Below are 14776 nucleotides of genomic sequence, written 5' to 3'. Positions count from 1 at the left end.
ATTTCACTCTTGGACTCCTGTTTCTAGGCTGGGTCTACATCTACACCACAAACACGACATAACCTGAACATAGGCTCTAAACAGGCTTAGGAATGAATGAGCAGTTCTATTGAGCCTCGTTGGACAATCACTTCAGTGAGAGCTTCACACAAATAAAAGACAGTGATATAGAATGTTAGAGCTGGACAGCAACTTCTATGTCACTGGGACTGTTTTACAGTTGAGAAATCTGAGGCTTGAGAGGTTATGATAATAATGCTGACATAAGAACAATGTACAACCTAAAATAGAATATACACTAGATAGTTGCCTATGTTATCATTTACTTACAACTTCCTGAGTTGGGTAGGATTATTACTGCCATTTTAATAAATTAATAAACTCTGGCTCAGAGAGGTTAAGTAACTTTTTGAAAGCAACAAGGAAATGCCCATGTCAGAAATTGAACACTGTTTCATTGAATCCAAAGGGTATGCTCTTCTTTATATGTAGGTGTTTCTCAAAGCTGGCTGATGTTCAGAAGCACCAGAGAGTATAAAGCTGGCTTTGAAAACACTGTCCTCTACCGCACTGCCCTGCGGGATCCTGCCTGAGGTCTGGAGGCACTGAGGGAGTCAGACTGGGTTTGCATAAAGACATACCAGCTACTGGCCTACTCGATTCCACCCACCCTTTTGTTTTATGGTGTGCATCCTAATTTATCTGACCTTCGAGCCAGAGCCAGTAGTCTACCTTCCATCTCTATGCTATTTGCAGTTAGTCTCACTCTGAACCCTAACCCCAGGCAAGCATTGATCTGCTTTCTGTCTATAGATGTCTCTTTTTTTTTGAAATTTCGTATAAATAGAATCATAGAATATTCTCTGGCCTCATTCACTTAGCATAATTTTTTGAGGTTAATTCGTATTATAGCATGTTTCAGTGGTTTGTCCCTTTTTGTTGCTGACTAGTAATCCATGGTGTATGTCTGCTACAGGGAAGAAAGTTTAAACTCTTCAGTTTAACATATAAACCTTTCATAACTTGGAGGGAGATATCCCTCCTTCTCCCTCCTTCTATTGATGTCAGTCCTCCTACATTCCCCACCCTGATATTTTACTCTAGCAATATTAAGCCATTTGCAGGTTCCAAGCATACTATGTTCTCTTTTCCTATATGTCTTTCCTAATAATAATAATGTAAGTGATATAATAAAGCTAAATCTGCTTTGAACACCCTTATGCTCCCTGTGTCCAACTCTAATCATATTCTGCTCCAGTTATATTTGTTTGACTCATTTCTTTTTCTTCTTTTTTTAAAATGCAACTCAGAAGTCTCCTGCTTTCAAAAGGCTTTTCTGACACATAGCCATCCTACCTTTAACCTTGGACTGGCAAATAACTGGCAGATGCCCCAGTGGTCCATAGTTTCCTCTTCATATCACATGTATCATAAGCATTTGTTCATTAGTTTGCTACTCTAGACTTATCATATTGTAAGGTAACTGAAAAAATGAACCATGTCTTTCTGTCGTTAGCAATATAGCACATGGTAGGAATTTAATATGTTTGAAAATACAAAATTCTCATCTACGGCTTGTGTATCTTATGGCTCCTGAACTCAATGGAAGAAGAATCTCAGTACCATTGACAAGTAAAAAAGGTTTTTTTACAGATAATTATTTCCAAATGCAGTTGTTCTGTGGAATAATGATAGTCTAGAGTTACCACCACCCATATCACAAATTACTTGTAGACCCTTTAGGAATCACGTTTTTTATGGTTCTTATTTTATTTTTAGTGAGTATTAAACTAAAAGTACTTAAGTACTATCTAATTCAATCACTGTGTTTCAGTGATGTGTATTACTGAGGTCCAAAAAGTGAAATGACCTGCTGAAATTCACACATCTCGTGGCTGAACTTGTACTGAAAACTGGCTTCCGTAGACTCTGATTTTTACCGCAACATGCTGCTTCCCCTTTCCAAAAGACGGTAACAATGGACATAGCTCCAAAGGTAAGAGAAGGTGCTCTAAAGTCAGACTGACTGTGTTCAAATTTTAGCTTCCCAGTCTTACATTCTGTGGGACCTTGTGCAAGACACTTTACCCCCTGTGACCTCGGTTTCCTCATCTGTCAAACATGGATATTTAATTGCACCAATTGCACCTACTGCCCCTGTGATTTAGCTATTGTCTCTTGGCCTCAAACCTTCCCTTCTATACCCTACTTTGGGATGTTTGGACTGGGACATGTCTCTTTGCTGTCTGCCTTCCTGCTAGGATCTATCAGTAAGGGAAACTAGAGAGAGAGACTGAGAAACTGGAAGTAAAATGTGTGTGTGCGTGTGTGTGTGTGTGTGTGTGTATATATATATATATATATAAAAATATATATATAAAGTTTTTCCAAGATAGGCAGGAACAGCTTCATGGAGGCTCATCAGGAATACTATCACTTTAGCCAAACATTGTTCTATTCTCATAAGGCTTAATACTCCACAAAGTCCCTCCTGTAAGCCTTTAATTTTAATAATTGCAAACACTTTCATCTGTTTCCCTATACTTAGGAGGGGTAGCTGCTTTCTGTTGTTACCACCACCTGTTCCGTCTTTTCAGTTCTTTAATACCTAGTTAGCAAATCTTCTTAATAAATTATTTCTGTTAAAATAAGAAATGTGATTTCTGTCTCCTGAGTAGACCCTGACCAATATGTCTTGTTTACAGAGTTGTTGTAAAGATTCAAATTATTGTCCATGTAAAGGGTTGAACAGTGTCTGGTATGTAGATAGGGTTCAATAAATGTTGAAGGTTGGTATTGCTAAATGCTGTTCAACTGTAATAGAAGAATTGTGTATCTGTTATGAATTTTCTTTTATTTATTTTCTTCCTCATGAACAATAAAGGAAAGGCTAATCACACAGGACTCATGTTTTGTTTTGGATTTCTCTAGAATTCATACATTATTTTGGAATTCTTTAAATTTCTGTGGGAGGCACAAAAATCTTGGACACTGGATCAACTTTATAGGGTTGCTTAGTTCCCCCAATAGCAACTCTCATTCCACTATTTAACTACTGAAAACAACAAAAACAACAAAGGAAGCAAACAAAATAACCTTCTCAAAGAAGCGTTTTGCCTGTGAGTTATCCACATTAATTTCCAAAACAGAAAACTGAACAAATATGAATAATTAACTCATTCTCTTTGAGGTTTGTTTCTTATGAATTCAGTTTTAACTAGTACTATGGTTTTCACAGGTATGTTCCTTTCTTTTTAGGTTCTTTGGGGTTTTTAAATTGTCTGTTTTTAAAATTTCTATTTCCTACATTTTCTGCTAAGCATCCCAACATATTGTTTGCTTGTACGTAGTTGCTTCTCATTGTTTCAGATGCTTCTCTGGGTAAACAAGAACTCTAGATTTTATTTCTCCATTCAGTGATCCAAATGGACTGTTTCTCAAAACCTTTGCAGTAAAGCTGGTCAATTTTCTACTTATCCTTGAACCAACTTGAAGAGAGAAATATGGACAAATTTGTGATTACTGGTTTCCTGAGAAGTGTTATAAATCATCCTTCATAATATGGAACCATAGGAAAATACACATTGGGGTTTTGCTTCCATTTCTAGGCGTATTTATTACTTCTGAGACTGATTGGTCTACTAAAATATCTAAGTTGGTTCTATGTTTACTGATTAGTCAATATATTAGCATTTTGGCTGGTGTTTAGGAGGTAAAGATGCTGTGTGTGTAGAGAGAGAGAGATGGAGACATAGAGAGAGAGATGGGGAGAGAGAGTAAGGGGAAGAGAGCAAGAGAATGAGTGTGTGTGTGTGTGTGCGCGTGCACGCGCGCATGCACGCACATGCATTTGGAGATGAAGTCAGAGCTCAGAAGGAGTTAATGGCTGACAACAGCAATAATTACCCTGTGCTTAATTCTGGTAGCCTGTTTTGGTTATACTTTTTAATTTATTGTTTTAACTTTTTTGAGACAGGTCTTGGTCTGTCACCCAGGCTAGAGTGCAGTGGCATGATCACAGCTCAAGCAATCCTCTTGCCTTAGCTTCCTGAATAGCTGGGACCACAGGCTTGTACCACCATGTCTGGCTAATTTAAAAAATTTTTTTTTATAGAGATGGGGGCTCCCTATATTTCCCAGGCTTGTCTCAAACTCCTGGGCTTAAGCCATCTTCCTACCTTGCCCTCCCAAAGTGCTGAGATTACAGGCATTTGCCACCATGCCCAGCCTAGTCATACTTTAGTAGCCAAAAGACTATAACAGGTGGCTGCTTCAGCAACAATAGTGAATATGCTGGTATCGTCCTTTGAAATGTTACACTTAAACAGTCTCATCAAACTTTGTCCAGTCTTAAGAGGTCCATCACAGTTATGAATTTCATCACTTTCATTATCAAGGAAAATTTTTTTTTTTTCTGCTTCTGTTTCAAATTTAGTTCCTGCAATTGCAGTAAATCTGAACTAAAAGAATGTTAATAAAGTAAACAACTTGAATTAAATCAAAGCAACCAAAAGGAAACATTCTCTTCACCATCAAGGATTTATATTCCATAAGGAATAGGAATATATTAATATAGATAGATAGATAGAAAATTCTAGTGAAATGTTCTTCTTTCTCCTTTGCTACAGAACAAAATTTAGCAACAATGGCCCTCACAATACTCTTTATATAAAGGAAATATTTCATTACCAGGAAAATTAGAGACAGTCAAAAGACAATTCTTATTACCTGATGTGTCTTCTTCTCTCTTTTATTTTCCTTTGGGTGAAGTCCTTTCCATGAAATTTTCCCTTTTATTTGCTGCCTGTGAAAGGGTTTTGTTTAATTGCCTAGCCATGTGCTGTTTTGACTCTTTTTATAAGCTTGCCAATTTACTCCTCCTGTCTGTTAACATTTAATTATTCAACTACCTCAATTAAAACTCATTCCAGCTGCTGAGGAATTGCTGCTTGGCACTTCCCTAGTTCTTTTCTTATGTGTATATTATGAATGGTTAAGCTCTGGGGCTTTCTGGACATATATTTTGTAATTTTCTAGTCTCCCAACACTAATTGGGAACAGTGAGAAAAAAATCTGTAGCTAAATCATTAATAAATAATGGTTCAGAGGTTGAAAAGAATCTGGAAAGAAGAAAGAGATCCAAAAAACGAAAACTCAAATGCTCTGGTAGCCAGGCAGGAAGAACAGACTTAATTGTTATACTAGAAGAACTTTAGGTGCCTCATTATTACATAACAGAAGAATGAGCTATGAGGTTGGGATTATTAAAAATACTGGGAACTTTAAGTTATCTTGCTTTTTGTCTTGACAATATGTGCATGTGCAATTAAAGTCTGGTGACACTCTGCCCTTGTCCTGGTTTATATCCTCAATCTCTCAGAAGTGTCATGGTGATGGCTGTCATCCATCCAAAAGCTTGATGATATTTTCTCTGGAGCCCATCTGTGAACCATTGTATCAGATGGGAGGGTCACCACTGAGCAACATGTTAAATTAGATTTGCATAAAACATTCCATCTTCTCCAGGTTGAGCTTGCAGCCTTTACATGTTTTCATCTTATTTGTCTTAGCTTCAGCATTATTTCTATAGAATATCTTTTGGTCCCATTTTAGCAGGTGGGACATCTTCAGATCTGCTGCTGCTGCTCCGCCCTGCGAGTTGAATGTTCACCACACAGACTGTACTAGTTCTTCAGAGCATTTCTGAGGTAGAGAGTTCTCTGCCTTTCACATCCTCCCCTGGGGATGATGTTGGGGAATCTGCCTTTCGCATACTCCCCTGAGGATGATGGTGGGGAATCTGGTTTTCCAAATACCTGATACTGAAGAAGTCTGACCCTGGTTGACATTTAGCAGAAAACTAAAGACATAAAGTATCATCAGACCGTGTTCTTCCCTAGGGGCTGGTTGAGAAGTCTGTTTCCTGTTCTCAAGTCCTCCAATTGTCTTCTCTAAATTAAGACTATTTTTTTCTTAGATTAATTCTTCTTTCAAGAAAGAATTTTTTTTTCTTCAAGATGAAGACAAACTGTTAAGTATTGTAAATTGTGAGGCTGAAATAAAAGCTCTGTTCTAATTTAGTGGTTAAAAAATAAAAAAAAGTGAGAGTTAAATATTTCTCTAAATGATATACAGATGAAAATCTACTTTAACGTGTTTCTAGGACAGTCATTTGTTCTGTCGTAGTGACATTTTCTAATGATGATCACATTTTCAGTATGCAAAACTTGGGATAAATGTGCCTTTCTTTGGTCATTTACTGCGTGAAAACAATTTTTACTTCGTAGGAGATAAAATGAAGTGTCACGCAAAGATGCTTGCATGCCTTTTTTCTCATGGAAATTGAGTGCGATGAGTGCATAGAAAGTCAATTGTGATTGGGAGTTAGAGCAGGCATTCTAGAAGTGAGGAAGAATGAAGGACAGCTAAGCACAATGCTATCAAGTTGTTAAAAATTGAATTTTAAAGATTCCTGAGACAGCTTACATCATTCCTCTTGGACTACAATACAAATATTACATAATTAGATACTCTTAAGGATTGCCATTTATAAAGGTGGAATCTGCAAAGGCTTTTGTTGCATTTCTAAAGGATGTGTTGAAAACTTATTCCCAAATAAAAATTACTAAGGACCTTTTCCTTACACATGGAAATATTATTTTTCTACATTATATATTTTTTATGTTAAAATAACATAAAATCAACATTTGTTTCAATGTTGATGACAGGGACTTGGAATACCAGGATTTCACACTGACTCCCAAATAAAAATTACTAAGGACCTTTTCCTTACACATGGAAATATTATTTTTCTACACTATATATTTTTTATGTTAAAGTAACATAAAATCAACATTTGTTTCAATGTTGATGACAGGGACTTGGAATACCAGGATTTCACACTGATAAGCCTTTTTCAGTAAATGTGGTGTAGGTATAAGGAAGTAAGTGTATCCTTTCTACTTTGAAGGACCAGAGAGCTAAGACGCCAGCAAACTTGTAATGAATATATTTTCTTGTCTATTCTTGTAATCTATAAATTCTAAGTCACTTTTAAAATGTCAATTTTCTTCCTTTTCTCATGAAGTTATCATTTATATTTGTTTTTCTTTTTTCTATAACCAGGAAGCCAACGTTGATATGTATTAATTTGGATCATTCTGTTTTATAAGACAAGTGCTAACAATTTTTTTTTAAATCAAACTAGTTACCATTCTTTCACTGTGTTTTAAAATGAGAATATTTATCTACCAGGTTTTCTGTCTTGTCTTTAACCCAGTTAACACTACTTGAGAGCAGTTCTGCAGATGGTTCAGAAACATCTTTCCCAAGGATGCTTATTTCAAATTCATCACTTCAGTAATCATTCTTCATATTTTATGCTATGGCTTTTGTGAATTAGTCATTCTTCTACTGAATATCTCTTCTTAATTTTGAAGTCATTGAATAGTACTTTATGTATCCCAAGGCCACTGGAACTTTTCTTTCTCCAAGATCATCTATGCATAATGTAGTATCTTATTCAGATGTCAGAAGTGTTTTGTTCATTAATAGCAGCCATGCTTTAACAAGTGAGTTACACGGTGGAGGGGCACTGATCTCTGGGAAATGGTATGAAGAGAATGTGCTTATGTGTGAGTGAGGGAGTGAGGTGGGTTTTGTATTTTGAAAGAACATAATCAATATACCTACTCTATTTTCTTCATAATATAAACTATAAAAAATAATGCTGAATAAAATCTTAGTGGGTAGGGATATGCAAAAGATAGGGTAGAAAACACTTGAAGGGGTTTGGCCAAAAAAGAATAAGCAACTGCTTTTGGGGCAAGGAGTGGATCACCAACCGAAATGGAGGTAATGGCTTATACTAACTGCATGTTGTTATTTGGTGACATTAAGTTGTTATCTTCACAACTGTCATAAATATTGATAAATATTGGTTTATAAGCATGTCATTGGGGAAATGGAAAGATGCTACAAATGAGTTAGATTGTCATAAATATTCTGTGACTATGGGAATAGTTAATTCTCAATATGCAGATTTTTGGTTTCTCTTGACTGACATCATCTTCCTGGGTCATTTCAAACCGCTACTGTGTATTCGGAGAACATACATCTGGGTTACTAAGAAGAACACACTGTAAGATAAATCTTTTTGAAGTCTGAAAAAAATCGGTTGATCACTCAAAAGTAAAAAGGGAGACATTATTTAAATGTATGTTCTCAGATCATTTTTCCAAAATATTAGGGAGAAGAATCTGCAATCAGATTCTACTGGCTCTCTCTTTTATCCAAGAATGAACTGTTAATATTACAGTGCACTGCAACTTTTTTCTAAGAGTCCTCATTTTGGATTTTTCTACATCTTAGTCAACACCGATCAGGGATCACAGAGAGGGTTGATGAGAGTTGAAAATTAAATGGCTGCTAATAAGAAGCTATATTTTAAAAAAAGAAAAAATAAATATTTTTATGACAGAAAATTTGAATGGATTTAAAAAGTTACAATTTGTGAATTATCTTTGATACGTGCTTACCACCCTACATGTTACTGTAAAACATGTCAGAAATTCACCATTGAGTTTCCTAAGAAGAAAAAGCATGTTCTTTTAACTGAATAGTTTAAGATAGAATCTCAAACAAACCATCATGTTTATTGTAGTTACTATTTCTGACTATACAATTAGCCCTCCGTACTCAAAGAGTTCTGCGTCCATGGATAAAACCAATCTTAGACCAAAAGTATTCGAAAAGAAAAAAATATTGCATCTGTACTGAACATGTGCAGATTTTTCTTTCTTGCCATGATTCCCCAAACACTACAGTATAACAACTATTTACAAAACATTTACATTGTACTAGGTATTATAAGTAATTAGAAATTATTTAAAGTATACAGGGGGATACATATAGGTTATATGCAAACATTACACCATTTTATTTCAGGGATTTGCTAATCCTCAATTTTGGTATTCCTGGGAAGTCCTGGAACCAGTCTCCCATGGATACTGAGGATGATTGTATGTGATTTAAATCTAAATCTAAATAAAAGACTATTTTACATATATTATTATGCAGAAATACACATTAACACAGAAAAACATACAATACAAATATACTGAACACTTGTATATTTAAATAAATTTTATACATATATACATATATTTTTGGTATCTTGGTCCAAAAAGTTGTCATTTTTCCAGAAATATGTGTATTTCTAAATTGTTTGACTTTATGTTCACTTGATTCTCCCAATGGAAATTTACCCTGATGTAATTTTAAAATACATTTCTTTAAAATCATAGTAAAAATAGTTTAGCATAAACATATCTTTTGCATTCAGATACATTATTTGCTATCTTATTCTTTAGGGAGCTGTCTTTTTAAAAAATGTAATAGCTAATAAATGAACACCAATGATCATTTGGTCATATCAGCTTTATTAGTTATTCAAGTGAAACGTAATAGAAGGAATAACTTTTTTAAATAAAAAGATTAGACATACAGACTTCCAGAATCTATACATTCTGCTTTCCCACAATAGACTAACCAATTGCATGATGTTAAATATGACCACAAAAGGAAATATTATTATTGTAGAGAATGATAAAGGAGAAGAAAGGAACTGACAGCTTGACTTTCAGATTTAGAAAAATGTCTCTTCTATGACTTTTCAAGGACATTTTCTTTTGCTCTACATATCTTTGAGAAGTAAAAATAAAAACAGTAATTACTTATTCATGAAAAAAAATCAGCTCCTTCCTTGAGAAGCGAATAAATGAAACAACAGGTCATATCTCCCCTGGTAGAGCTGCGTGTTAGGTGCCCCTAGTGTTCTCTGCTGCATGAAGGCATTTAGCCTAGAAGAGCAGCTCCTACTGCAGTTTATTTGAGAAACAGCTGATAATTCACTTGGACTCTATGGCTTCCAGCTTCCTCTCAGAGCTGAGGCTGTCTCACAACTACAATTCTGAACTCCTATTCTGAACGTGTAGGCTCACAGGAACTCTCAGTTTTCAGACTTTGTATAAGGGGAAGGAGCTATAGGGTAAAGACCAAGCAGGAACTTCAGAATCTGTCTCTTCTTGGGATCACTTCTCAGTGAACATCATTCTTTTCAAATTTAATGAAGGCTAATCAGTTAGACATGTATACTGGAGACTCAAGGCTAACAGGTTCCTTTTTAAAACAATAATTGAGTTATGGAAGGCTCTGTCTGCCTCAACTCCTTCTGCATAAGGGTGCTTCACTTCCAGCTCCTGCTGAAAGAGAATTATTTCAAGTCATGTTTCCTATCACATCACTTCATCCTCTCAGCCATAGCTGATGGAAAATGTGCAGTTATTCCATCCAGGTTGAGCCAGTTCTTAGGGTGATGAGCCACCTCTGATGCCACCTGACAGACACACATGCACAAACACATGCACACAATAAATTAGTTCTAAGACACTCTCTTTTCAATTTAAGCCAGGGAATACCAAGACAAGGAACCCATTAGCAAGGGGAGCTGAGCCTAAGCTGTCTTATATAGAGATGGGCAGGTGGAGCTACGCGAACATTTTAGTTTCCTATTGTAGCTGCAAAAATTTACAACAGCCTTAGCGGCTGACAACAACACACATTTATTCTTACACAGTTAGGAGGTCAGAAATCCAAAATGGGCTTCACTGGGCCCAAACCAAGGTGTCTGAACTCCCTCAGGAGGATTGAGGAAATAATCTATGTCTGTACCTGTACCTTTTTCAGATTCTGGAGCTGCATTCCTGGCATTACTTGGTTCCTTCCTTCATCCTTAGATCTACTTCCAACCTTGGGGCATCTTTGTCTGTCTGATCTTCTGTTGCCCTCTTATGGGGATCCCATGATTATATTGGACCTATCTGGATAATCCAGATAAACTCCCCATCTCAAGATCCTTAATCTAATCACATCAACAAAATATCTTTTGCCATGTAAGGTGACATTCATGGTTCTGGGGATTAGAACATAGGTATGTTGAGGGGCCATTATTTGGCCTACTATCCCAGGTAATGTGCACACCCAAGTTATAAGGGAGCCAAAATTATGAGTTAGCAAAGTGTATGAGACACAAGAGACATATGATGTAGTAAGGAAGGAGAAAGCAGCTGTGTCAAGGGAAAGGCAGGGCTGGCCAGAGTAAAAGTTCATGGGCTTCTGTGGCTTTAGTCTCTGCAACCATAAAAACAGTCTTCAGTTCTTGCTGGTCCTGAGACCTGAGGTCAGCTGTATCCACCTGTGAGTATATCCTGAAAACAAATCCCTGCTGCTGGAGGTAACTTGAGGTTGTCTCTGATATTTGTAATCAAAAGGACCTGATGGGGGCCAGACGTGGCGGGTCACGCCGGTAATCCCAGCACTTTGGGAGGCCGAGGCAGGCAGATCACGAGGTCAGGAGATAGAGACCAGCCTGGCTAACACGGTGAAACCCTGTCCCGTCTCTACTAAAAATACAAAAAATTAACCTGGTGTGGTGGCACGTGCCTGTAGTCCCAGCTACTCAGGAGGCTGAGGCAGGAGACTCTCTTGAGCCTGGCAGGCAGAGGTTGCAGTAGCCAAGATTGTGCCACTGCACTCCAGCCTGGGCAACAGAGCAAGACTCCGTCTCAAAAAAAAAAAAAAAAAAAAAGAAAGAAACCTGATGGGAAGAAAAGGAATATTTGTGATACTTTTCCTCAAAAGCGGGTGGTAGGGAGGGAAATTGATATAGTTTGGATGTGTGTCCCTCTCCAAATCTCATATTAAAATGTAATATCCAGGCCAGGTGCAGTGGCTTACGCCTGTAATCCCAGCACTTTGGGAGGCCAAGGTGGGCAGATAACGAGGTCAGGAGATCGAGACCATCCTGGCTAGCATGGTGAAACTCTGTCTCTAGTAAAAATACAAAAAAAAAAAAAGAAAGAAAAAAATTAGCTGTGTGTGGTGGCGGGCGCCTGTAGTCCCAACTACCCGGGAGGCTGAGGCAGGAGAATGGTGTGAACGTGGGAGGCAGAGCTTGCAGTGAGCCAGGATTGCGCCACTGCACTCCAGCCTGGGCCACAGAGCGAGATTCCATCTCAAAAAAAAAAAAAAAAAAAAAAGTAATATCCAATGCTGGAGGTGGGGCTTGGTGGGAGGTGATTGAATCATGGGGGTAGATTTCTAATGAATGGTTGAACACTATTCTGTTGGTACTGTCCTTGCGATAGTGACTTCTCTCATGAGATCTGTTAATTTAAAACTGTGTGGTAGCCCCTCACTCTCTATTGCTTCTGCTTTCGCCATGTGACATGCCTGCTCCCCTTCAACTTCTGCCATGATTGTAAGCTTCTGGAGGCCTCCCCAGAAGGAGGTGCCACTATGCTTCCTGTATAGCCTGCAGAACGGTGAGCAAATTAATCTCTTTTCTCTGGAAATTATCCAGTTTCAGGTATTTCTTTATAGCAGTATGAGAGCGGCCTAATACAGAATGTTTGCTAATTGTCTAGACACATTATTGAATAATTGTTCTACTTGCTTTCTCAGAAAACGGATTTTTTTTTCCTTTTGAATTTTAAATGGCAACAGTGTTAATTTGAGGAGAAGAACCCTGGCTCTTCAAAACAAAACTTGCTATCACCTAGACTTTGGCCCTTAGTAGCTGCTAGATTTGGGGAAAGTTAACTGACCTGAATATATTTCTGGTTTTCCTTGCAGATACACTGGGGATTGTGGAAGAATTATATGTGGATGTACATGGAAGTCCTTTGAGACCATAAAGAGTTACTGCTCTTTGTCATGACTGACATAGAAGCCTGGCCCATGGACTTCTTGGAGTTTTAGAGTATGGCAAGATCCTCCAGAAGGTTATACATATTTTTCGTAAATAACTAGAAAGATGCCCTATTGGGGTACCGCAGTTCTCCAAAAGAAGTAAGGTTTGTAGACAGATGAACTTGGAAATCAGAGTAGAAAAGAGAGAAAAAAACTATAAATGGCAAAGGCCGAATATGATTTATGGTATGCAATCATTTCTCAGAACACTGTATATGGGATAGGTATACATGGCCTTTGTTCGGGTTACGGCTTACGGTTATTTGATTGGTAACTCAAATGATGGATATTGCCAGTTGTCTCCTGTGAGAGAGGTAGAGGCCACTTAAGCTATGATTTTTCATATCACATAAAAAAATGCCTAAATGTCTGATGGCTCTCATTTGCCTATATTTCAAACTTGAAAAGAGAATGAGAAACATGAAGGAAATGATATAAGTGTGCTTTGTCCAAACTAGGCAGGAGAGAAGCACTTGGAAATGAATGGGACAATCCTGTTCTCTTCTGAAAGATGTGGAAAGCATTTTGTCTTTCTCTGTTTGAGAAAATAGGCGTCCAGCATTTTCTCTGTGAGCATGAAGACACAGAACTGTAGGCATCAGCCAAAATGAGGCTTAGCACATAAAATCTGTGATGAAAATTCCAGAATTTACATAAAAACTCCTGACATAATCTTGGCACTAAGCAGAACGTCCAGCTGAGTGATGGCAGCAGGCTCGGCAGCTCTCAGGAAAGGGCTGATGAAAGCAGAGCCCACAATGTTTTGATGCCTAGAGCAGTGGTATGAGTCCAAGGTTACTTCGTTGGAGAAAAATCTTCAGTGCGGCTGCTAAGGAGCTCTCAGGGTGCAAACTGATTTAGAAAGTAGAGAGTGGTGAAACTCTCTGAGGTACTAATTTTGGAGCACTCATTGAAAAATCACTTCAATATTCTGTTCCTTTTAAGAAAAATTGTTGTTTTTACAAGAAGGTATAAGATATGAAGTACCTTATAGGTATGGTCCCTCCATTTTCACAGTGACTATTGTGGACTAAGTATTTGTGCTACCTCCTCAAATTCATCTATTGAAGCTCTAATCCCCTCCCTTCTCCAGTGTGACTGCATTTGAAGATGAGATCTCTAAGGAAGTAATTAAAGTTGATACAGTTTGGCTGTGTCCCCACCCAAATCTCATATTGAATTGTAGTTCCCCTAATCCCCATGTGTCACAGGAGGGATCCAGTGGAAGGTAATTGAATCATGGGGGCGGTTACCACCACGCTGCTGTTCTCATGATAGTGACTGAGTTCTTATGAGATCTGATGGTTTTAGAAGGGGCTTCTCCCTTCGCCTGGCACTCATTCTCTCTCCTGCCACCCTGTGAAGAGGTGGCTTCTGCTATGATTGTAAGTTTTCTGAGGCCTACTGAGCCATGCAGAACTGTGAGTCAATTAAACCTCTTTTCTTTATAAATGACCCAGTCTTGGGTGATTCTTCATAGTAGCATGAGAACGGACTAATACAAAGGTTAAGTGAGGTCATAAGGATGGGGCCCTAATTCATGAGGATGTAGCCTTATATGAGGTGACACCAGGAAACTCTCTTTCTCTCTCTTCTGCCATGTAAGGATACAGCAAGAAGGCAGTCATCTGCAACCTAAGGGGAGAGCCCTCCCCCCGGATATCAATCCTGATGGCACCTTGATCTTGGATTTGAAGCCTGCAGAACTGTGAAAAAATAAATTTCTCTTGTCTAAGCCATCCAGTCTGTGGTATTTTGTTATAGCAGTCTGAGCAAATTAAGACAGTGAGTGACTCAACATGCTGTCTAGATGGTGAGACACAAAAGTTTAAAGTAAACTGGTAGTTAACTTTAAGTTGGAAGTCTTAATGTATTCCAATTTTCTTGTGTGTGTGATTTATGCGTATTAATAGTTGAATCTAAACAGGTTTTATTGACTTAAAGTGGATGAAAGTATTATGGTAAA

At 37.7% G+C, this 14776-nt stretch overlaps 1 long non-coding RNA gene across 1 annotated transcript in view; it reads left to right on the top strand.

Annotated features, from left to right (window-relative positions):
* Window positions 1-14506, top strand: part of LOC144340726 (uncharacterized) — a 67390-nt gene extending 52884 nt beyond the window's left edge. Inside the window, exons 2-3 of the long non-coding RNA XR_013417017.1 lie at window positions 1835-1996; window positions 12694-14506. This is a non-coding gene — a long non-coding RNA (uncharacterized LOC144340726). The remainder of the gene's footprint in view (window positions 1-1834; window positions 1997-12693) is intronic.
* The last annotated feature ends 270 nt before the right edge of the window (window positions 14507-14776 follow it).

This window comes from Macaca mulatta, chromosome 4 (assembly GCF_049350105.2).
Source record: "Macaca mulatta isolate MMU2019108-1 chromosome 4, T2T-MMU8v2.0, whole genome shotgun sequence".
Taxonomy (NCBI): Eukaryota; Metazoa; Chordata; class Mammalia; order Primates; family Cercopithecidae; genus Macaca; species Macaca mulatta.
The sequence above is the reverse complement of the archived record's forward strand: the minus strand, read 5'-3'. Positions and strand labels throughout refer to the sequence as shown.